Source organism: Leopardus geoffroyi, chromosome E3 (assembly GCF_018350155.1).
Source record: "Leopardus geoffroyi isolate Oge1 chromosome E3, O.geoffroyi_Oge1_pat1.0, whole genome shotgun sequence".
Classification (NCBI taxonomy): Eukaryota; Metazoa; Chordata; class Mammalia; order Carnivora; family Felidae; genus Leopardus; species Leopardus geoffroyi.
In genome coordinates this window covers 3,589,200-3,611,135 of record NC_059340.1, presented here as the reverse complement: position 1 = coordinate 3,611,135, position 21,936 = coordinate 3,589,200, and the positions used below count along the sequence as shown (strand labels likewise).

At 53.4% G+C, this 21,936-nt stretch overlaps 2 long non-coding RNA genes across 4 annotated transcripts; both read left to right on the top strand.

Moving 5' to 3' along the window:
* The first annotated feature begins 493 nt into the window (after nt 1-493).
* LOC123588876 lies at nt 494-9,435 on the top strand. Of its 2 annotated transcripts, XR_006708051.1 has the most exons (3): nt 494-2,003; nt 5,145-6,603; nt 8,796-9,435. It is a non-coding gene; the product is annotated as an uncharacterized LOC123588876 (long non-coding RNA). The 2 variants fall into 2 exon arrangements; XR_006708050.1 differs by lacking the exon at nt 8,796-9,435 and having other exon boundaries at nt 5,145-7,036.
* A 7,142-nt stretch (nt 9,436-16,577) lies between these two features.
* On the top strand, nt 16,578-21,728 carry LOC123588875. Of its 2 annotated transcripts, none has more exons than XR_006708049.1 (2): nt 16,578-19,548; nt 20,726-21,728. It is a non-coding gene; the product is annotated as an uncharacterized LOC123588875 (long non-coding RNA). The 2 variants fall into 2 exon arrangements; XR_006708048.1 differs by having other exon boundaries at nt 16,578-20,340.
* The last annotated feature ends 208 nt before the right edge of the window (nt 21,729-21,936 follow it).

Below are 21,936 nucleotides of genomic sequence, written 5' to 3'. Positions count from 1 at the left end.
TCAAATCTTTTTTGAAGCAACAGGGCATAAAATCAAAGGCGGGCGGGGAAGCGACCGCTCTAACAACAGCACAGCCTGGGGGCTCCGCGCGCGCCCAGCCAGGTGACAGGAGAGGCCAGGCGCGTCGCCTCTCGTTTGCGCGGCCCCCTCGCATGAAGCGCGCACGGGGCACCCGGAGAGCGCCCGCGGGGCCGCCGCGCACGAGCGCAAACTCGGGCTGGGCAGGCAGAGGCGGGGGCCGAGCGCTCCGCCACCGGGGCCACGTGGACGCCGCAGGCCCCGCCCCCGCCCGGCGCGGGGTCTTGGGGCCGCCCCGACGCCGCGCGTGTGACCTTGGGCGGGCCGCCCCCAGCTTCCCCTCGCCGAGACCCCGGGCGGGCGGGAGGACGCGCGGTTGTCGCAAGGACGCAACCGACCCACGCCCGGTCGAGCGCAGACCGGAAGGCGCGTCGTGACGCTTGGTGCGCAGGCGCGACGAGCGGTGCGGCGCGCGGGGCCGCCACCAGGGGGCGCTGCGGGCCGCCGGCGCCGTGGGGGGAAGGGAGGGTCCGCGCCGGGACCGGACCACGTGCGCACCACGTGGCGCACCCGGCAGCCCCGGACCGCGGTCAGACGGCCGGGCCGGCCACGCCGCGCCGCGCCGCCAGCAGCCGGCAAAGGCTAAGGGATCGGTCTGCCCCTGGCGCCCCTGCTGACCTCTGACCTCCGACCCCACTACCTTTCGGGTTGCCCCTCGCGGGTGGCCGCGCGGTGTGTTTATAAACAGAGCTCTCGGCGGCGCCCAAACCCCGGATCGCGGATCGACTCCCGGGGAGCGGAGCCTCCTGCGCATGCGCCCCGCGTCTTCCGCGGGGCTCTTCCTGCGCAAGCGCCTTGGCGGGCGGAGGGCGCCGCTGCGCCGGGCGGGGACCCGTCGGGAGCGGGAGGGCGGCGGCCGGGACAAGCTGGGTTCCGCGGTTGCGGCCCGGCTGGGCCCCGCCCGCTCCTTCCTGGGATGCGTTCCGCGGTTGCTGCCCGGTGTCCTGAGGCCGGGCCCCGTGTGGGAAGTAGGGTACAGGCGGCAGGTCGGGCAGATGAGCTCCTGATCTGCGCACCCCCCCCCCCCCCCCCCCCCCCCCCCCCCGGCTGTCCTCCCTGGCCCACGTGGCCCTGGGGCCGGTCCCCACCCAAGAGAGCCTTTAAACCCAGCAGCCCCCAGCCTCCCCCCCGCCCCCCCCCCCCCCCCCCCGTGCTGATGAATGGGTGCTCATAAGGTGTTTACACACAGTGGGATACTGCTGAGCCTCAAAAAGCCAGAAAGATACTGTGTTAGCTGTGTCGATGAACAAGGAAGACAGCTCTGCCCCAGGCCACGAGGGCCACGAACCTGAGGCTGAGTGACAGAAGCCAGACACGGAAGGACCACTCCTGCACTCACAGGAGGGCAAATTCATAAGGACAGAGAGAATAGAGGTGCCCAGGGGATGGGAATTCTTTGATGGGGACGCAGTCTGAGTTTGCGAAGATGAAAAAAAGTTCTGGAGACGGATGGTGTCAGCGGCTGCACAGCGATGTGAATGTGCTTAATGCCCCTGAATCCTGCACTTGACAATGGTTAAAATGGCAAAGGGTGTGCGGTGTGTGTGCTTTACCACATCCTCCCCAGTCAGTATCACATCAAGTTGTGCCAGGCAAGATCCTTTCTGTGTTCTAAAAGGCCCCGACCTCTCTCATCCCTGCCCACCTCATCTCGAGCCCCTCCGGCCCCAACCAGTCGCCTTTCTTGCCTAGAACACACCACTTTTGCTGCTCCTTGCTGTTCTTGCTGACAGAAATGCTTGTCCCTCTCGTCTTCGCACGGCTGTTCCCTTCTCGTGGACTCGTCCATTTCATACACCTGCTTATTTTCTGCCAGGCATTATACAAGACCGGGCGATGCACAGGTGATCAAAACAGGTAGGAGTCTCCTCTCGTGGGCTTTATAATCTGGCAGAGGGTATAAACGCAGAAAAATGTCAGATGGTGTAAGTACCGTTTAAAAAAAGGCATGAGGCAACTGTGGACCGGGGATCTAAGCTAGATGGGGTAGGCCTGAGCGACTCACTGAGAGCTGGTGGCCTGAGCTGAGACCCTGCAAGATTGGGAGAGGGGGAGAGAGGGGTTTCTCGGAGAGAGAGGGCAGCTGGTGCAAAAACCCTAGAGGTCAGAACCATTTTCGTGTGTTTGGGGAGCAGAAAAAAGACCAGGTGGGAGGAGTATGTGAAGGAGAGAGAGGTTTAAGAAATGAAGGCAGACCCGGTGGCTCAGGTCCTGATCTTGGGGTTCGTGAGTTCGAGCCCCGCGTCAGGCTCTGCACTCGTGGTGTGAAACCTGCTTGGGATCTGCTCTCTCCCCGCCCCCCCCCCGTCTCTGCCCCTCCTCTGTGTGCACAGTCTCTCTCTCTCTCTCAAAATAAATAAACTTAAAAACAAAAAAGAAATGGAGGCACACAGGCCCCTCACACTCGCTTGGGAAAAGCAATTATTGTGTTTGGCCCGCAGTGTGCTAGGTCAAGAGTTCACTTAGGGCTTAGCTATTCCGGTTTTCGCTTGGGGGTCTCAGGCAGTTACCATCAGGTATTGGTGGGGGTATGGACATCTCTTTTTTTCTGATTTTAGACAAAAAAAATCTATTTTACAGGCATGCACACACATGAGCGTGCATACACACACACACACACACACACACATACACACACACCAGGTGCTATGTAACTTATTGAGCCACGTTCCTGTGTTTCTCATAATCACTGCTGGTGACTTTGCAGTAATAAACAGAATTTGGTAACTGGGCACAGAGAAGGTCCTAGAGGTGTGGAATTGCCACATCTAAAAATGTTAGAAAAGAGGTCTAAACCAGTGATATTCGAGGTGAGGTTGTAGACCACTCCTGATCTGCCCACTGTTTCCTGGTCTGTGACAAGAAAGTGCAGACATTGGAAATAAACATTTAGAAAGTTCTTTAGGGGGCGCCCTGGTGACTCAGTCAGTTGAGCGTCCCACTTCGGTTCAGGTCGTGATCTCGCAGTCTGTGAGTTCAAGCCCTGTGTCGGGCTCTGTGCTGACAGCTCAGAGCCTGGAGCCTGCTTCGGATCCTGTCTCTCTCTCAAAAATAAATAAACATTACAAGAAAAAATTAAACACAAAGTTCTTTAGGAATTTGACTCTTTCTAGAAAAAGTATTTATTTTGAGCAAAAGAGAGAGAGCGAGCAAGCACACTCGATCAGGGGAAGGGTGGAGAGAGAGAGGGAGAGAGAGAGACAATCCTGAATCCCAAGCAGGCTCCAAGCTGTCAGCACGGAACCCGACACGGGGCTTGATCCCACAAGTCGTGAGATCATCACCTGAGCCAGAATCAAGAGTCAGATGCCCTTACCGACTGAGCCACCCAGGTGCCCCTAGGAATTTGACATGTTAATGACGTCCGAGAGTGGATCCCATGGACTCATCATCTATTTTGTAAAACACATTGAGAAGAAGACCACAGTCTGGCCCTTCACTGCACATGGTTGGGGAAGGACTGGAATCAGTAAGTCGCCTAAAGTGTGCACGGCATGAGCTGTATCTAGAAACACAAGACAACTGGAAAACTGTAAGACGAGTGGATATGAAAAAAAATCAATAGTATTTCTATGTACAAATAGCAGCTCCTCAGAAAATACAGTGGAAGAAAAGATCCCTTTTGCAGTGCAAAATAAATGGAGACACCCAGAAATAAAGCAAAAATGTGCAACGTCTGTATGAATGATTTGCTCCCTTTAAGAGCTGGAGGACGCAAGAGGTTTTCTGGACAAAACTGAGGTTAAGAAGGACCTTCACTCACTTTGCAACAGGCCTAGAACACATCCAAGGAAGCCACGGTGTGGTTCTGGAAACTTCATGGTTTCTCGAAGGCACGGACGAACCCACGTCTGTCTCCTTGAACCTGCCTCGTCTAGATACTTCACGTAAATGGAAACACACGGTATTCTTTTCTGTTTGTCTGGCTCCTGTCACCGGGTATCGTGTTTTCAAGGCTCGCCCACATTGTAGCAGGTGTCAGCCTTTCGTTCTCTTTTGCAGCCGAATAATATTCCATTGTGCGGACAGACCACGTTTTGTTTCTCCACGCATCTATAGACAAGCACTTGTTGATGAACATATTCCTTTCGGCTCTTGTGAATGATGCCACTGTGAACATGTACCTACAGGTATCTGAGGCCCTGTTTTCAATTCTTTCGAGTATACAGCTGGGACTGCCAGTCGCTGGGTCACGTGGTGATTTCCGTTTTACTTTTTGAGGCAACGCCAGCCTGTTTCGCACGGCAGCCGCACCTTTCTGCGTCCCCACCGGCAACGTGTGAGGGTTCCAATTTCTGCACATCGTCACCTGCCCTTGTTAATTTCCGTTGTAAACATTACATCCATCCATGCAAGGTGGTGTCTCACTGCATTTTGATTTGCACTTCCCTAGCGATTAATGATGTTGAGCATCTTTTCACGTGCTGGCTGGACATTTGTGTTTTCCCTGGAGAAAGAAATGCCGGTAGATACTAAGAAGTATGTTAGTAAAATTTAAGAAAACATTTTTTCTGTGTGTTTTTAATGACACCCCAACAAACGCAATTCAACACGTATTTCAGCAAACTTTATGAGCAAGATCGAAAGATAACAGGAACCTAGACAAATGATGGTTAACACGCAACACAAAGAAGGGCCTAGAATCTACAACTCTCCAGTAATAGCATATCTAGCACCCAGAACTTGATCTTTTTTTAAAGAAAATATTGAGAAAATATTCTGTAAAAATTTTTTTTAATGTTTATTTTAGAGAGAGAGAGGGCATGAGCGCGCATCAGTGGGGGAGGGGCGGAGAGAGCGAGAGGGAGACACAGAATCTGAAACAGGCTCCAGGCTCCCAGCTGTCAGCGCAGAGCCCAATGCGGAGCTTGAACTCCCGCCTGCGAGATCACGACCTGAGCCGAAGTTGGACGCTCAACCGACTGAGCCACGCAGGCACCCTGAGAAAATATTGTAATATAAAGCAAAAGCCCTCAAGCTTGGTTTTACGTTGGAATAACAGGGGGAGTTTAAAAAGAAATTAAACTGGGGTCTCTAGGAATGCTCACATCAGTATTTTTTTACAGCCCCACAGGTGGTTTATTTCAACATGCAGATGGCCTTAAGACCGGCATTCTAGAACAGAGCATCTCAGACTTGACCGTGTCTGTCTGTGAATCACCTGGGGGATGGGTTCAAATGTGGGTTCTGATCCAGGAAGTCTGGGGTGGGGCCGAGCTCTGGGGTATTGCGGATGGTGTCAAATGAGGACCACATTTTGAGTCGCAGAAATCTCCCAGGTGCTGCTGATGCGGATGCTGCTGGTCGCTGGACCACGTCTCGAACATCAAGGATCGACTGGGGCCTAAGAGCAGCGGCCGCTGGGCCTTGCTAGAAATGCAGGCTCTCGGGCACCACCCCCGCCCGCTGCCTCGGATGCTGCATCTGACGAGGTCCCAGGTGCCTGCTAGGCATGTAACCCTGGGATGAGCCCCGGTCGAGGGTCCTCCCTGTCTTGGCCCTGTGGTCTCACCAGCTCATAGCGGAGGGGACGGGCCGTGAGTGTCTGGGCTTCTGGCTTCTGTCCCTGGAAAGCTCTGAACAACTCCCTGCCCCCCACCTCCCCCCAACCAAGGGAGAATAGTGATAAGTGACTGTTTCTCAAGTGCCCCGACCTTTCTTGGAATGGACAGCCCCCGGTTAGGAGGAGGATTTCGTGTTTGCGGGCCACGTTGGCCGCGCCTCTTGTCATCCTAGAGATGGCAGTGCAGGACGGCAGTTGAACAAGGCCGCAGCCGCAAACCCGCAGCAGCTCCTCCCAGACGCTGCCATCATCCCTCCCACTGTGATCGCCAGAACTGGCCCCGGTTCTCCCCCGGGGTCCCAGCCCTGAGCTCTGGTTTTCCCGGCCAAGGCCACGGCGGGGGTTGGGGGGGGGGGGGTGTGAGGCAGGCGCCCCGCCCCGAGCCTGGTGGGGGTGGGCGGGGTTCGTGTATATCTGCCGCGACAGGAGAGCGTTCGCTATTCCACCAGCATTTCATTGACTGCCTACTGTGTGACATGCAGCCTGCTACGTGCCGGGGACCTAGAAGGCAAAGCGAGCCCACAGTGCTGGAGCCTGGCCAAAGCCACGAGCCAGCGCTGCCGCGGACAGCTGCCTGGTGCTCGGGGCGGGTATAAGGAGGGTGGTGACCTCATCTGGGAGGTGAGATCGAAGGGACAGACAAGGAGCCTGGCAGGAAGCACACGTAGCAACTTTGAGGCAGAAACCGCATGCGTGTCAGCACATCCGTATAGTTTCCAAAGATCACTGGTACAAACTGGTCCCAGGCGGTCAAAGCTGGCATCTACCGGCCATCCTGTTACTCAGAAAGGGCACGTGCTTTTCGGCAGGAATGGCCCCAAACGGTGCGGAAATACCTGTCCTCAAAATAATGAGTGCGTGTTCCCAGAGCGGGGGGCCGTGTGCGAGATGTGGCCCTCGGTCACGCGGAGCAGCGACGGCCCGGCTCTTGTCTGCAGAGGACTGCTGGTTTTACTGAAAAGGTTGCAAACCGCACGTAAGGAGAAAAAAACGAAACAGGAGGCCAGCGTGGTTTATGAAATGGCAGACGGGGGATAGAGGGTGTTGGGGTTGTGTGGTGGGGGTGGAGGGGAGAAAGTGGGTGCAGGGGGAGGACGGGGGCGGTCCAGGCGGGTGAGAGGCGGGGGGTGCGGGTGAGGCCAGTGTGGGTGAGTTCTGAGGGACGGGCCGGGGGGCGGGGCCCAAGCCTGATGCTGTAAGCCGGAGCCGTTTATCCCGGGCTCGTCCAGCCCGGTACCCGGTACCCGGAGGAGGAGGAGAAAGCCCTCCAGGGCCCGTCCTGCTGAAACTCCCCCGAAGCATCCGCTTTATCTTGCAAAATGCTCATACATTTCGGATTTGACTCTGTGACAGAGGCACGTTTAGCATAAAAATAATGTTTTGAATTACTAGCTACAAGATTTGAATTTTCTTCCTTAACACTTCCCGACAGTCTGAGGTTTTAGGAAGGCGGGTGCTTCCCTGTTTCCCCGACCCACTCCTCAGCAGGACACAGGGGCTGGCGAGGAGGCTTCTTCCCCGGGGGGCATCAGGGCCTGATGGCCTGGGGTCAAATCCCGGCATGGCCTCCCCATGTGACCTGGTGGGGGAGACCCTTCTCTGGTGGGTGCCTGGGCTCCCTGAGAGGGGAGGAGTCTCAGGATCCACCTCACAGGTTTGGGTGAGTACTGAATGAGGGAGTACCCATAAAATACTTAGCAAACAGTTGATCAACGTCAGATGTTAAGATACTACGTCAGTCAGTAAATGGGAGATGTTATGGTCACCAGCATCACTGACAGGTCACGGGCGTCTTGAATGGTTCCCACTTCAAAAAGTGTGTCCAGGTCTGGAGCGGGCAGTCGAGGTCCTACGAGTTAAATTGTTGTGATTTTGGGGGCCGGTGGGGGTGGGGGGGCACAGTCTGACGCATAAGGACCTGGCTGCCTTTGGCTCTTGGAGAAACCACACGACACCACCGAGTTCACCAGCTGGAAAGACCAGGGAGGGGCCCTGGTGAAGGGGGCAGGTTGCCCACATGTCCTGGAAATCGATACGGGAATTGGATCTGGATGAAATCTTTGTGTCCCTCTGAAATTCATCCGCTGAACCTGGGCCCTCGGGTGTGGCTGCATTTGGAGGCAGGGCCTCTGAGGAAGTAATTCAAGTTAACTGAGGTCCCGAGGGTGGGGCCCTGCTCCCACAGGATTAGCGTCCTTATTAGAGAGCTCGCCGTGCTGTCACGTAAGGTCACGGCGAGGAGGTGGCTGTCCGCAAACCAGGAAGAGAGGTCTCACCAGAAACGGCCTGTGCGGGACTTGACCTCGGACTTCCAGCCTCCAGAACGGGGAGAAAGTATATTTCTGTGGTTTAAGCCGCCCAGTCTGTGGTACGTTGTGACGGCAGTTGGAGCATAGCTGGTGCAGGGAAAGAGGCCATCATTTATTAGATACCTACTGTGTGCCATGCCCAGAAGGCTCTGCACAGATGATATTTTTAGGCTCAGAGAAGTGTGTTCTCACCCTTTTCTCCAGCTCTCTCCCTCACTTTGTGATTATGCCTTCTTCAGCTTCTTTCCTCATTTTAATGGTCTGTATGTGTGTGGGCCTTCTGCCGGACTTCCAGCCTCTCACGGAATACGTGGAACGAGCAGGTGGTGAATGGAGGCACCTGAGGTACACAGTGGGTCCTCACTGAGCCCTCGAAACACGGAGCCCTCGAAACAGGCAGGGGTGGGGTGCCTTGTGACAAATGCACACAGCTGGACAGTTGTGGCTGCGGAAGGGAACCGGGTTTGACTGGCTGCAAAGATCCCGGGCCCCCCCCAAGACCCAGCCGCCTTCAGTGAGCTCGCGTGTGGACATGGTGAGCTTCCCAAGACGGCGGGGGTCGGGGGGTGCCACTCCGGGGTCCAGAGGCTGCTCGTGGACGGGAAGGATGTTCGGTTTGGGAGGGACATCACTGCGCCCTTCCTCCAAGACTGCGCTCTGGTCTTCACGGTCACGGAAGGCGGTCACCGGGGGCTGCGCCTACGTACCTGCGGATGGGACTCCCTGCCACAAAGGGTCTACTGGACCTTTTTTCGGATCGTTTACGTTCTTCCTCGTCCTGAGCTGATATCTATTTCCCTTGTTTTTTTTTTTTTGTTTTTTTTTGTTTTGTTTTGTTTTTAAAGGTACACAGGACAGAGCCATGAGGAGAACCTTGAGGTCTCGAGACCTTTCTCTTGCTTGAACAGCAGCCCATTAATCAAAGCTTTGCATTTAGTTTTTCGCCTCTTCTGAATCGGTCTCACTCGAGTGCCCTCAGCCCGTATTTGTAGAACCCGCTCACGGGAGCCGCCTGAGGACCTCCGCCAAATGTCTGGCTGCACCCCAGACGCATCGTCTCTGGAGTCTCCCCTCTCAGGAAGGGAGAGCTTCCTCTCGTATGAGTGGTCTCTGGATCCAGGCGGTCCCCAGAGGACCCTCTGCTCCTGCCTTGTTCTCCCGGGGTTGACGAGATTTCAGGACTGTTGCCCAGCCAGACGTGGAGTTCTGAAGCTTCTGGAATCTGCCTTTTTTGGCAAAGAGGCACAGATGTTCATCTCTCCTCCGCTGGCACCTTCCCACTGCTCGGGGCTCTGTGAGGGTGGGGGCTACATCTGTCACGGTCACCGTCCCGCTGGCCCGCCGCGCCCCCAGAGCCTGGCAAAGAGGACGTGTGTCCTCGGTAACTGTGCCGATCTGCCCCGAGCTGAGCTGACGCCGGTCCGACAGTCTCGCTCGTAGGCTCTGTCGTGTCCGTGATCCTTCCGATTTCCCAGCTCTTCTCAAAACACGGCGTATTCCTTTTTGCGAGTGTAAAAGGAGCACGTGCCCACTGGGGATCTTGAAGGTGACCGAACCAAAGGCAGTCCGCGCTTAGGGCTCGAAGGTCACGAGTACCAACGGTTCCGACTCTGGCATCCACTCACCTACTGAATGTTTCTGCCAGGGTGTCTCTAACGCATCTCAAACCCTACCTGACCCCAATCGGCCTTCTCGTCTTCCCCTTCACACTGCTCCCGAGTTCCCAGATTGGTTCACAGCATCGCAATTCACCGGATCGCCCAAGACAGAAGTCTTACGTTACTTTCCACTTCACCCCCAACACCCAATTATTCATCAAGGCTTGCCCAGTCTTGCTCCCCGGAATGCGGCTTCTCATCATTACCGCAGCTTCCCCGGACTCTAAAACAGCCCCTCATCACTGCTCATCTGAATCATCGCAGCCACACTCTTACTGGTCTCCCGACCTCTCCGGCCGGGGCGACCTAATCTCGCCAGTGCTGCTGGGATAAGACCATATTATCCCTCTGCTCAAAACACGTCAGAGACGCACCGTTTTCCACCGAAAAATCCAGCATGACATTCAAAGCTGTGTCTTCATCTCCCATCTACTCAAGTGTCACCTCCTCCAGGAAGTCTCCTCTGATCTTCAGGACCACAATTAACAACCCCATCTCCCTGTTCTCCCATGGTGCTTTCGCTGGGTGCCTTTAACAGGTCTTACCCATCATTTCATGGTTTGTCACATAAATCTCTTGCTCCCTCTCTGGACTCAGGAGCTCATCAGTACCAGGGACCACTCCACTCACCGTCGTGTGACCCGAGAGAATCACAGTATTGATCGGGTGGATTTCAGCACAGAATTCATCTGGACATAGAAACTGGAACTTGAAAAGCACACATATGCAATCTGAGTATCACCTTAGTTCCCTGGCACTTGTGTTTTCTAAGAGTTTTCAGTTAAAGTGTTACATGGATTTTTGTCTTTCAAAATTTTTTTTAATGTTTATTTATTTTTGAGAGAGATAGAACAGGGGGGTGGGCAGAGAGAGAGGGAGACACAGAATCCGAAGCAGTCTGCAGGCTATGAGCCGTCAGCACAGAGCCCCATGCAGGGCTTGAACTCATGAACTGTGAGATCATGACCTGAGCCAAAGTTGGACACTTAACTGACTGAACCACCCAGGCTTCCCTGGATTTTTGTCTTTTAAACACTGAATTTAGATTTTCTCTATTTAAAGTTAAAATACATGTATTTCCCAGTTACCCATTTCCTCTGATTTTGCTTGAGGAATCTCCTGTCCCTTTCCCATTGGATACAGTTCAATGGCAGTGAGTGGGGTTTATAATCAGGAGGGAATCTGCCCTCCACCCAGCACACGAGGCATCACATGGCCCAAGCTAGACCCAACTGGATGCTTCTTCCTCTGGAGCTGAGTCCTGGGCAAAAGAACAAAGGGGCTACAAAATGAATGGAATTCTTTTCCGCGCCCCAACTTGTGGGATGTGCCACAATTAGGGCCTCGCCCCTTGTGGGCTTAGGTGACACTTACATTTTTGACAATTACAATGAGATGGAAATTTCAGGGCTCCAAAGGGTTTTGCCAATAATCTTCTTCCTGGGACTCCCAGCTCTCTGCTGGAGGCAGGTCTCATCACTTCCTGGACCTCTGCGCTGGCAGGGCTTACCTGGCGTGAGGGGTGGATGCAGGCAGCCCCCATGCTTTACAGCCGTGGTGGGGAAGTCTTTTGTGATGGAGAAATGTGGGCACAGATATTCATGACTTATGTTTTATTTGAGACACTGAGAAGGTAAGTTTCTCCCCGGAAATAGATAAGAATAAACCAGCAGGATCTCCAAAGAGGGACTTCTAGAAGGCAAATGGATAGACTTCCCTGTTTTTCTTCTTTTCCCAACCTAACGCTTGGCTTCCAGGAAAGGATGTGGTTTGCTTTCAGACACAGGTGACTGTTTACTAACCCAGCTGCTGCTCTCTCGAGAAGGAGGATTACCACACGCGGGTGAGGAGGTCACCCATAACTTTGTGGGTGTGGTTCGTGCTTCTTAACTCTCCAGCTGCCTCCATTCTTGCCCGTTTTTAAGCCAGGTTCTCCAGTTTCTTGTTGGTCCTGTGAGCCCTGGATGGCTCAGGGATGAGTTTGCAGGCAGTGGAAAAAGAGTGACTTAAATATCAGGCAGCTGGTCCGGTCTGTGGCTTCAGAGAGTCACTAATGTCACAGACTATTCTTGTCTCTCTGCTCTAACCATCCTCAGCATGGCGCTTCGATCCTTAAGGTCACGTAACGTCATCATTGCTGCTGCGGCACCAGCCATCATGTTGATATTCCATACAGGAGGAATGAGGAAGGAGGAGGGTCAAAAGGGCATTGCCAGCGCAGTCAGCCACTTAAAAACAAACAAACAAGCCAAAAAAACCCTTTCCCAGGATTCCAACCCATTGGACTTCCATTTATATCTTGTCTGCTGTAATAATGTCACACGGCCACACCGAGTTTTAAGGGAAGCTGGGCAGTGGGGTTTAAATGGACATGTTCCCACTGTGACAAAGATCAGGCTTCTTTTAGAAAGGGAGAGAGTGAGCGAGAGCGAGCGAGAGAGAGAATGTTGGGTGGGCGAGTCTCACTCTTTGTTTTGCCTCAGCCCCCAACATCCTTCCTAGGACTTGTTTTTGATTAGATTAATTTGAGTTGCTTTCTGTGACTTGCAACCAAAGAAGACTGAAACCATAACTTATTTATCTAGATCTATCGTGGGGGAAAAGGGAAAATACATGAAAGAAAAAAAATTAAAATCACCTGCAATGCTACTATCCAGGGATAAATATCGTCAATAATATATTAATAGCAGTAAATATTCTACTAACTTGTGGTTTTTCTTTTTCTTTTTTTTTAACATTTATTCATTTTTGAGAGATAGAGAGGGACAGAGGGCAAGCAGGGGTGGGGTAGAGAGAGAGGCAGACACAGAATCCGAAGCAGGCTCCAGGCGCTGAGCTGTCACACAGAGCTCGACGCGGGGCTCGAACCCACGTATTGTGAGATCGTGACCTGAGCCGAAGTTGGATGCTTAACCGACTGAGCCACCCAGGTGCCCCCCACATAAACACAATCTTAAAGAGATGCAGCCTTCCCCGCCACATTCAACACCTCGTTTTTTTGGTTTCACCCTGGGGTTTGTGTGCAGCTGACGGGCCACCATTATGGGGCTGGCCACGCTGGTTGCTCGTGGCTGGGCTCTGTTCCGACCGGCTCGTGCCAGGCCGTACTGACCGTTCAACATTTTTGTGAATAAATGACCTATTTTTAAAACTCTTTATTTGGAACAAATTCTAGATTCTCAAGAAGTTGCGAAAAATATATATACGGGGAGGTCCCCTGAACTATATCCAGTTTCCTCAATGGTAACATCTTGCATAATTATAGTACAATATCATACCCAGGAAAGTGACGTTTGTATACTCTGTAGAATCTACTCGGATTTCACCAGTTGTGTGTGTGCGTGTGTGTGCGCGTGTGTGCACATGCAGTTTTGTGTCATTTTATCTCATGAGTAGATCTGTTAACCAGCACCACAATCCAGACACAAGGAGCCCCCTTAGGTTGTGTCTTTACTCTGTCACACCCACAGATTGGCTTTTTTCCTCCACTCGGCGCGATTCCCTTGAGATTCGTAAAAGTTACTATGTGTATCCACGGTTTGTTCCTTTGTATTGCTAAGTAGTATCCGTGGTGTGGATGTAACGGTTTCCTTGAAGGGTACTGGCTGTTTCCAGTTTGGGGCCATTATGAAGAAAGCCACTATGAACAGTCGTGCACAGGTTTTTGTGTGCACGTACGTTTTTATTTCTGGGCGAATGCCCAGGAGTGTTAATTTCTGGGTAAATATGATAAGTGCATATTTAGTTTTGTAAGAAATCGCCAATTTTCTAGATGGCTGCGTCATTTTACGTTTCTGTCAGCAACGTAGGCAGGATCTAGTTTCTCTGCGTCCTCACCGGCACAGGGTGTTGTCTGTTTCTTTTTGTTTTAGCCACCTTGGTAGGCGTGTAGCGATAGTTCACTGTGGTTTCAATTTGTGGCTAATATTGTCGAACTCTCTTCATGTGCTTAATTCCTGTCTATCTTTTTCAGTGAAAGGTCTTTTTGTTCCTTTTCCCCATTTTCCAACTCGATTTTATTTTTGCTATGGATTTTTGAACGTTCTTTTTAATACGTATATATTCTAAATACAAATCCTTTGCAAATTTTTTTTTTTTCAACGTTTATTTATTTTTGGGACAGAGAGAGACAGAGCATGAATGGGGGAGGGGCAGAGAGAGAGGGAGACACAGAATCGGAAACAGGCTCCAGGCTCTGAGCCATCAGCCCAGAGCCCGACGCGGGGCTCGAACTCACGGACCGCGAGATCGTGACCTGGCTGAAGTCGGACGCTTAACCGACTGCGCCACCCAGGCGCCCCAAATCCTTTGCAAATTAAGTGGTTTGTAGAGGTGCCTGGGTGGCTCAGTCGTTAGATATCTGACTCTGGATTTCGGCTCAAGTCGCGATTTCGCGGTCATGAGATCAAGCCCAGCGTCGGGCTCTGTGCTGGGCCTGGAGTCTGCTTGAGATTCTCTGTCTCCAAAAAAAAAAAAAAAGAAAAAGAAAAAAAAAGTAGTTTGCAAATATTTTCTCTCCGTCTGTAACTTGTTTTTCATCCCATTAAGAGTCTTTTTTTTTTCCCCTATTGAGATATAAATGACACACTGTAATTTCATGCTTTTAAAGCACACGGTCCACTAGTGTTTAGTGTGTGCATAATTTTGTACAACAGTTAATCACTATAAAATTCCTGAGCATTTCCATCACTCCAGAAATAAACTCCAGACCCATTAGGCAGCCCCTCCTCACTCTTTCCCTCCCTCCAGCCTTCACATCCACTTTGTCTCCGGATTCGCCTGCTCTGAGTATTTTGCACAAGTGGACTCACACCACACGGGATCTTGTGGGTCCGGCTTCTTTCTCTCAGCAGCATGTTTTCAGGCCTTACGTTTTGCAGGCTTTCCGTTCCCTTTAGGGCTGGATAGTATTCCTTTGTACGGACAGACCGCATGGCGTCGGTCCGTTGTTCGGAGCTGGATTGTGTCCTCCAAAAAGGAAATGTTGAAATCCCAGCCCTCCGTACCTCAGAACCTGACCTTATTTGGATACAGGGTGGTTGCCCATGTAACTAGTAAAATACGGTCATACGGAGGCTCAAGCCCTTGATGACTCGTGTCCTAATAAGATGCACAGAAGATGGCCACGTGACAACAGAGGCAGAAATCGAAGTGACACAGTCGCAACCCAGGAAATGCCGAGCTTGGCAAGAGAGGAGTCCCCTCCAGCTCCCGGAGGGGCGGGGCGCCTCCGACACCTTCGTTTCAGTCGTCTGGTCTCCAGAGCTGGGAGACCGTCCATTTCTGTGGTTTGAAATCGCCTGGTTTGTGGCCGTGCCTTTCGGCAGCCGGAGGAAACTCACGCATCCACTCATCAGGGCCGTTTGGATCGTCTCCACCCATTGGCTGCTGTGAATCATGCCGCTGTGAACGGTCCTGGACAGGTTTCTGTGTGGATATTTGCTTTCAATTCTCTTGGCTCTGTACTTCGGAGGGGAACTGCTGAGTCATATGGTTACTCTGTATTTAATTTTCTGTGTGTGTGTGTGTGTGTGTGTGAAAAATACACGTAACATGAAATCTATCATTTTAACCATTTTAAAGAGTAGGATTCAGGGGCACTAAGGAATCTGCAAATTGTGCAACCATCACCATGATCTAGGTCCAGAACTTTCCCCCCACAAACTGAAACCCTGTAACCAATCCCCCTCCCCCAGCCCCTGAAAATCACTACGCGGCTTTCTGTCCCTATGGATTTGCCATCCCTAGTATCTCATTTAAACGGAGTTATACCGTATGCGTCCTCTCGTGTGTGGCTTCCTTCACTCCCACCTTCCAGTTCAGCCACGTTCTGGCCTGTGGCAGTACTTTGTTCCTTCTGTGGAGGAGTGGTACCTTTGAGAGAGACAGACAGAACACGAGGAGGGGAGGCGTAGAGAGAGAGCGAGGCACAGAATCCGAAGCAGGCTCCAGGCTCCCAGCTGTCAGCACAGAGCCCGACGCGGGGCTTGAACTCACAGACTGCGAGATCGTGACCTGAGCCGAAGCCGGACGCTTAACCGACTGAGCCCCCCAGGCGCCCCGAGGGTTCTGTTGTTTATAAGCCACCCAGGCTGTGGAACTTTGTGGCAGCAGCCGGAACAGACTGAGACAGTTTTGCCCCGTTTTAGAACATAACTGGGCTGCCGCGCTCAGCATAGCGTCTCCCAGACTCCCAGATACTATGTTGCCGGAGACGGGACTTGTTTCTTCTCACTGCTGTACCAGGTTCCATCACCAGAACAGACCACAAGCGACCACCCGCTCACTGTCGGGGGACATCCGGGTGGTGTCCAGCTTTTGCCTGTCACAGATAAGGCCGCAGGGGATATTCTGGAACGCGTCTTCGGGTGCGTCCGGGCTCTGTTTGTCTTGGGGGATGTCATGGGGCACGTACGTAGCTCTAGCAGGTGCTGGCAGATGTATTTCCGAGGTACGCGTACCACGTGGTGCTCCCGTGTAAAGGGGGAGACTTTGCTTTTGCCCGGCCTCTTAGGGAGTTGCAGTTTTTCTTTGCATTTCTTCGATGGGTAATAATGTGCAACAACTCCTGGGGCACCTGGGGGGCTCTGTCGGGTAAGCATCCGACTTCGGCTCAGGTCATGATCGCCTGTGAGTTCGAGCCCCGCGTCGGGCTGTGTGCTGACAGCTGGGAACCTGGAGCCTGCTTCGGATTCTGTCTCCCGCTCTCTCTCTCTCTCTCTCTCTCTCTGTGCCCCTCCCCACTTATGCTCCCTCTCTCTCCCTTGCTCTCAAAATAAATATTAAAAAAATATTTTAGGGGTGCCTGGGTGGCTCAGTGGGTTAAGCGTCCGACTTCGGCTCAGGTCATGATCTCACGGTTCATGGGTTCGAGCCCCGTGTCGGGCTCTGTGCTGACAGCTCAGAGCCTGGAGCCTGTTTCAGACTCTGTGTCTCCCTCTCTCTCTGCCCCTTCCCTGCTCATGCTTGCTCTCTCTCTCTCTCTCTCAAAATATAAATAAACATTAAAAAAAATAACGTGGGACACCTTTTCATATTCCAACTTCCCACTTAATGCTATGTTTGAACAGCACTCACTATAATCCTGAGAGGTTGGCATTCTTGTGTCGTTGGACGGATGGGGACATTTCGAGGGCAGAAGGGGCCGGCGGCTTGCCTGAAGAGGAACAGCTGGTACACGGTGGATCCCGGATAAACTCAGATGACAGGGTGTGAGCTCCTACCCGCTGAACTGCAGAGAAGCCTTGTCCTAGGACAGGAACGAGGTCTTCTCCCTCTCGAACTGGAGGAAGACGGGCAGAACTCAGATCAGCTCTTTATGTATTTTCTTCAGATCAGCTCGTGAATCACTGGAGCCCGGCAACACACGGGTTAAGAAGGCTCTTTGGGGAACAGGCTTTGCTCTCCCCCGCGATAGCCCCTGCTGTTATTTTTACGGGAAAGCATGTTCTGAGTTCCAAGCCCGGACGCCAGAAGGAGGCCCGGTGCATGGCCCGTGGGAGCCTGTCTGTGTACCCAACGAAAACATCACGACTTGAGTAATAGCGAGTCCTGGAAATGATGACGGCCGCTTCCAAGCTTGTTGCCAGCCACTTGCTGGCCTTTGCAGAAACCTGAGACGCAGGCATGTGTGTAGGGGAGGCGGGAGGCGGGAGTCCCCACCAAGGAGTCTCAGGTTTCGCAATCTCCACGAGGCTAGAATCCGTTTTCTCCTCCCGTCTCGGTCAGGCTGCCCGGGAGCAAACCTGGAGACCGAGATTGGTGTGCAAGCCGTCCGCTGAGGTCACGGTCCCAGGGTGGTCTGCAAGGGGGGGGGGGGGAGGAGACCAAGAAGCCAAGGGGGGACGGCGTTTTCTTCGGCAAAGTCTCCCCAAGGGTTTGTCCAGACTCGGGCGGAGGAGCTGGGCCTTCATATCCAAGTACCTGCGTGTCAGTGACCAAGGGTTCACCTGCGGACAGAAGCCCCGGGCAGCTCTCAGCATCCGCGTGTGCACGCGAAATAACTGCAGGTGCACGCCGTGCGAAGCAAAGCACCCCAAAGACCAAGGAGGCCGGAAAGAATCACAAGGCTTCAGGGGAGCTCCCAGAGCACACTGGGGGCCGCCCGTCTTGCTGGACTCACACCAATCAATCTCATCGGGCTCCAGCCATGTGATAAGTTATTCAGTGAGGTGCCGATACCTTGTAACGTTTTCGTCGCTTCCAGAAAACAAGAGGCCAGTGATACTTGCCAATGGCAAATGCCAGAAACAATGTGAGCCGGAGCCAGAGGCAAGGATTCCTGCTCACCAATCCGGGAGGTCAGCCTGTTGACACAGCCGATCCAAGGAAGCTGGCCTCCTTCTGCAACCACACACCGTCTGTGATTCCCGGCAGCCGGGGAAAGAACGTTACTCCCAGCGGCTGGGACGGCGGCCCGGCGGTTTTCTCTCCCCGTCTCCTCCGAAGCCTTTCCCTGCCCGGCGATGCGTGGGACCATCTACCGTGACACTGTTGATCGAAACTCAGCATGCTGATGGAAAAGTGCAAACGCGTGAGTGTGTACAGACGGGTGGATTTTCCCAACGTGAACTCATCCACGTGACCCCCTCCCAGGAGCCCCTCAGGACGTCGGGAGATCCCCCGGGCGCCCTTTCGCTCCCCTCCCTCCGCGCCCTCCTTCCCAGGGAAGGTGCCATCCCGACGTCCGACCCCAGAGGCTAGCTCTGCCCGCCACGGACATTCTATACGAGTGACATCACGCGGGGTGTGCTCTTTCGCGGCCGGATGCGTTCACGCAGCCCCACCTTTGTGAGGTTCGTCTGCATGACGGTTTGCAACGGCGGTTTGTTCTTTTTCCATCGTCGTCTACTGTGCCGCAACTTCTGGATCCTTCCCATCGCTGACGGGCATCAGAGCTCGCTCCCGTTGGGGCCGTTGGAAACGGTGTGCCTGTGAGTGTTCTAGAACGTGTTTCTGGGTGCGCGTATGTGTGCATACTGTTGGGCGCACACCCAGGGGAATGCCTGGCTGTCCGGTATTTGCATGTTCAGCTTGATGAGGTGCAGCCTGTTTGCAAAGTGCACTGATTTACACGCTCGGAAAAGCGCAGCCGTTCTGGGGCCTGCACCACCTCGCCAGCACTTGGTATTTGGAACTTCCGTTTTGCTTGCCACCCAATCATAATGCAGGGAACGATACACTTCGATATTCTCCACCCTTACGACTGCCGCTGGTTTTTATAACATCTTTGTGGGAATCGGAAAAGGACCCTCCTGCCTTAAGACCCTTCCGCCGGATGAAAATGTGATGAAAGCTGGTTTTGTCAGAGCATGGCATGTGACTGCCCTCTGCTGGAAGACTGTTGAAATTCATAGTACAGAGCTTGGATCCCGGCGATGGAAATGGCAACCTCTTAGGTGTGGTAGCCTTGGGCAGTGCACACCCCGGACAACCACACATGGTGACCCTGCCACTCTTCACTCTTGTTCACACACACTGGAGGTGACGGTCAGGACTGGGCAGAGGCGGCCCAATGAAAGCTCACAGAATGATGGCCGGGGGACTGAACCTGGTCTGCTGTTTTTATTCGACCCACAGAGGGGGAAAAAAAAAAATGGAGCTAATATTTTAAAATTTGGCAGATTGTGTCTAATGATCTGGAAAAATCTGAGAAATCAGAGAAAGTAGAGAAACTGGGCCCTCACTCCCAAATTATAACACCGAGGCTGCTCTCCATGTGTCTCCAGTTAGCCTTCGTCTCCGCCATGCCCGACTGTCCCTCAAGCCTTAGTCAATGGCTATAGCGAAATGAAACTATGCTAATGCAGCGTCAGATGCCTTCCCCAAGTGTCTTCCCTTATGTATCAGCAGTCTTCACTGCTGTTGGAGGCCTATACATTTGTGACCACTGGTCTTGACACTGATGAAAAAAACCCCACCCCAAGCTGATCCTTAGATCGTAAGATCAAGTAACCCCTATATTCTTTGTGCTCTAGTGAAAATCCCATCGGACAAGGTTTCTGTGGAATCATAGGGTCGAAAGGCTGGAGTCTGCCGGCCCCAACCCCTGCCCCAAGGGGTTGGTGCTTCACCAGCTGGTGGCCCAGGAAGGGGGGAGGTGGGGGAATGTGGCGGGAGGGCTGGGTGAGCAGGTGAGGGTGAGGGGGCTGCATCTAGAACTTGCTCGGAGGGAATCCGGTGTCCCAGGGATCGGGGCTGGGACAGTGTAGCAGCCTGACAGTTATGGGGCTGAGACAGAGTTGACGATTTCAGGTGTTCCCGTTACATCGTTCTAAGCTAGTCTCTTCATTAACTCAAGACTTTTTCACTCATCTATCTATCTATCTATCTATCTATCTATCTCTATCTCATCTTTCTATCTATCTATCAGCATATACTGGCTAAATCAACTAACTTTGAAGTAATTTATCGTTTTTGTTAAAGATGAATGGTCCTAATACTGCATGTGTTTATGCGGCACCTATTTTTTTAAGTATTCTTTTAATGCTTATTTTTGAGGGAGAGAGAGAGAAAGAGAGAGATAGTGTGGGGGAGGGGCAGAGAGAGAGGGAGACACAGAACCCGAAGCAGGCTCCGGGCTCTGAGCCGTCAGCACAGAGCCTGACGCGGGGCTCGAACTCATGAGCTGTGAGATCGTGACCTGAGCCGAAGTCAGTTGCTGAACCGACTGAGCCACCCGGGCGCCCCATTATTGGGCACTTACTACGTTCCAGGAACTGCGTCACGTCAGGTAGCCTTCACAACGATGCTGTCTGCCCTACTGTGTGTCCTCCGATAAGCCCTGTTTTGTAGACAAACCGAAGCCCGAGGCCCAGATCACACTCAGGGGTGGCGGGAGGGCGGGTGTGAACCCAGACCTTCCTGATTGCGGGGTTCCAGCTTCAGACGCCTTTTCTCTTCTGCTCAGAGAGTGTCTGATTTAGAAGCAGAACCTCTTAACTTGTGGCACCGGGGGACTCTAGGTGGGAAGACAGAACTTTGTCATAATCACAGATGTGTTGGTCTGGTTTTGCTGCTCTCTGGGAGATGTGAGTCCTTTTGATTTTCGATGTCACGAACTCTGAGCGCCCACAGGCTGAAAACCACTGATGTCCTACCTTATCTTTCTCTTGCAGGGCCTCCCAGAGTGACCTGACGCTTTGCACAAGGTCACACGTCCCGTCTGTGCCACAACCGGAATCGGGAGCCCGGGTTCTGACTCACTGATTTTTCTCCACCCGACGTGCAGTCTGAGTTTCCAAATCCGGCAGGCATCAGAGCACGCTGCTCTTTAGAAAGATGAGCCAATTTACATTCTTCACCGGCAGGCCGCGGGCTGCCCCCTCTCCCGGAGAGGCCTTTTTCAAACTGACATCTGTCAGCAGCCTTGATCCGTGCGTGGCTTTTTCCAAGCGGTGGTCCTGCTCGGGGACCTCAGCTCAACTTTGATTCCAGCCGCGGCACACGGGCAGCCCCTCCCGGCTCCAGTAAGATGGGTCGTGCCCTGGCTGCGAGGGACAGCGTGGGGGCAACCAGGCCCGCGTTGTGCCGTTGCAGGGGTGGGGGAAGGCTCCCGTGAGATGCGGGCACGCAAGTGTTTGGAAGAATCATGCGATGTTGGGCAAAGGCAGAGCGTTAGGATTGCGGCGGGTGGGGGAGCGGGCCGGAGGAGGGGGCAGATGGGCGGGTGCCGCGTCCTCTTCTGGAGTCGGGCCCAGAGCCCAGGGCTCCCCTCCCATCCCTCTGACAGTGCAGGGCTCGCCAGGTTCTGTGCCGGCATTCGAGGGAGCGCCGGAGCTCTCTGAGGCTGTGGCTCGGCACTGGAGCCTTCCTTTGGAGACATCTGCCAGGGAGATTGGAGCAAAGCTTCTTTGAGGCCACGAAGAGGTGATTGTTTTGCATTGTGTAGGAGGAGCCATCCAGGGGAAGGAGAAATTTCCCTTCGAGAAATTCAAGAGGCGATGCCGGAATCCTGTCAATTCCACGACTCACGGAGCGGGGTCTTCGCCTTTGTAGGGAGGGGTGCGGGGGATGGGCAGGGGGCCGTGACGTGTGTGGGGTCCTTCCTTAGCGGGCAGAAGTCAAAACGGGTGGGACGTGTTCATTCACGTACTTCCTTATTAAAAAATAATTTACTGGCATGCATGCCTCGCCTTCTGTATGGACCCAGCCCTCGGGGCCCAAAGTGCAGGCACAAACGGATACCCACACGAGTGACTTAGGAGGGCACCGAGGCGGGAAGCGTCAATGCTGCTGGGGAGGTGGGTGTCAGGGGATCTTCTGGAAATGAGGTGACGTTAGCATCTTAAAGGATGCATAAGATTTTCCCAATTAGACAAAGAAGGGA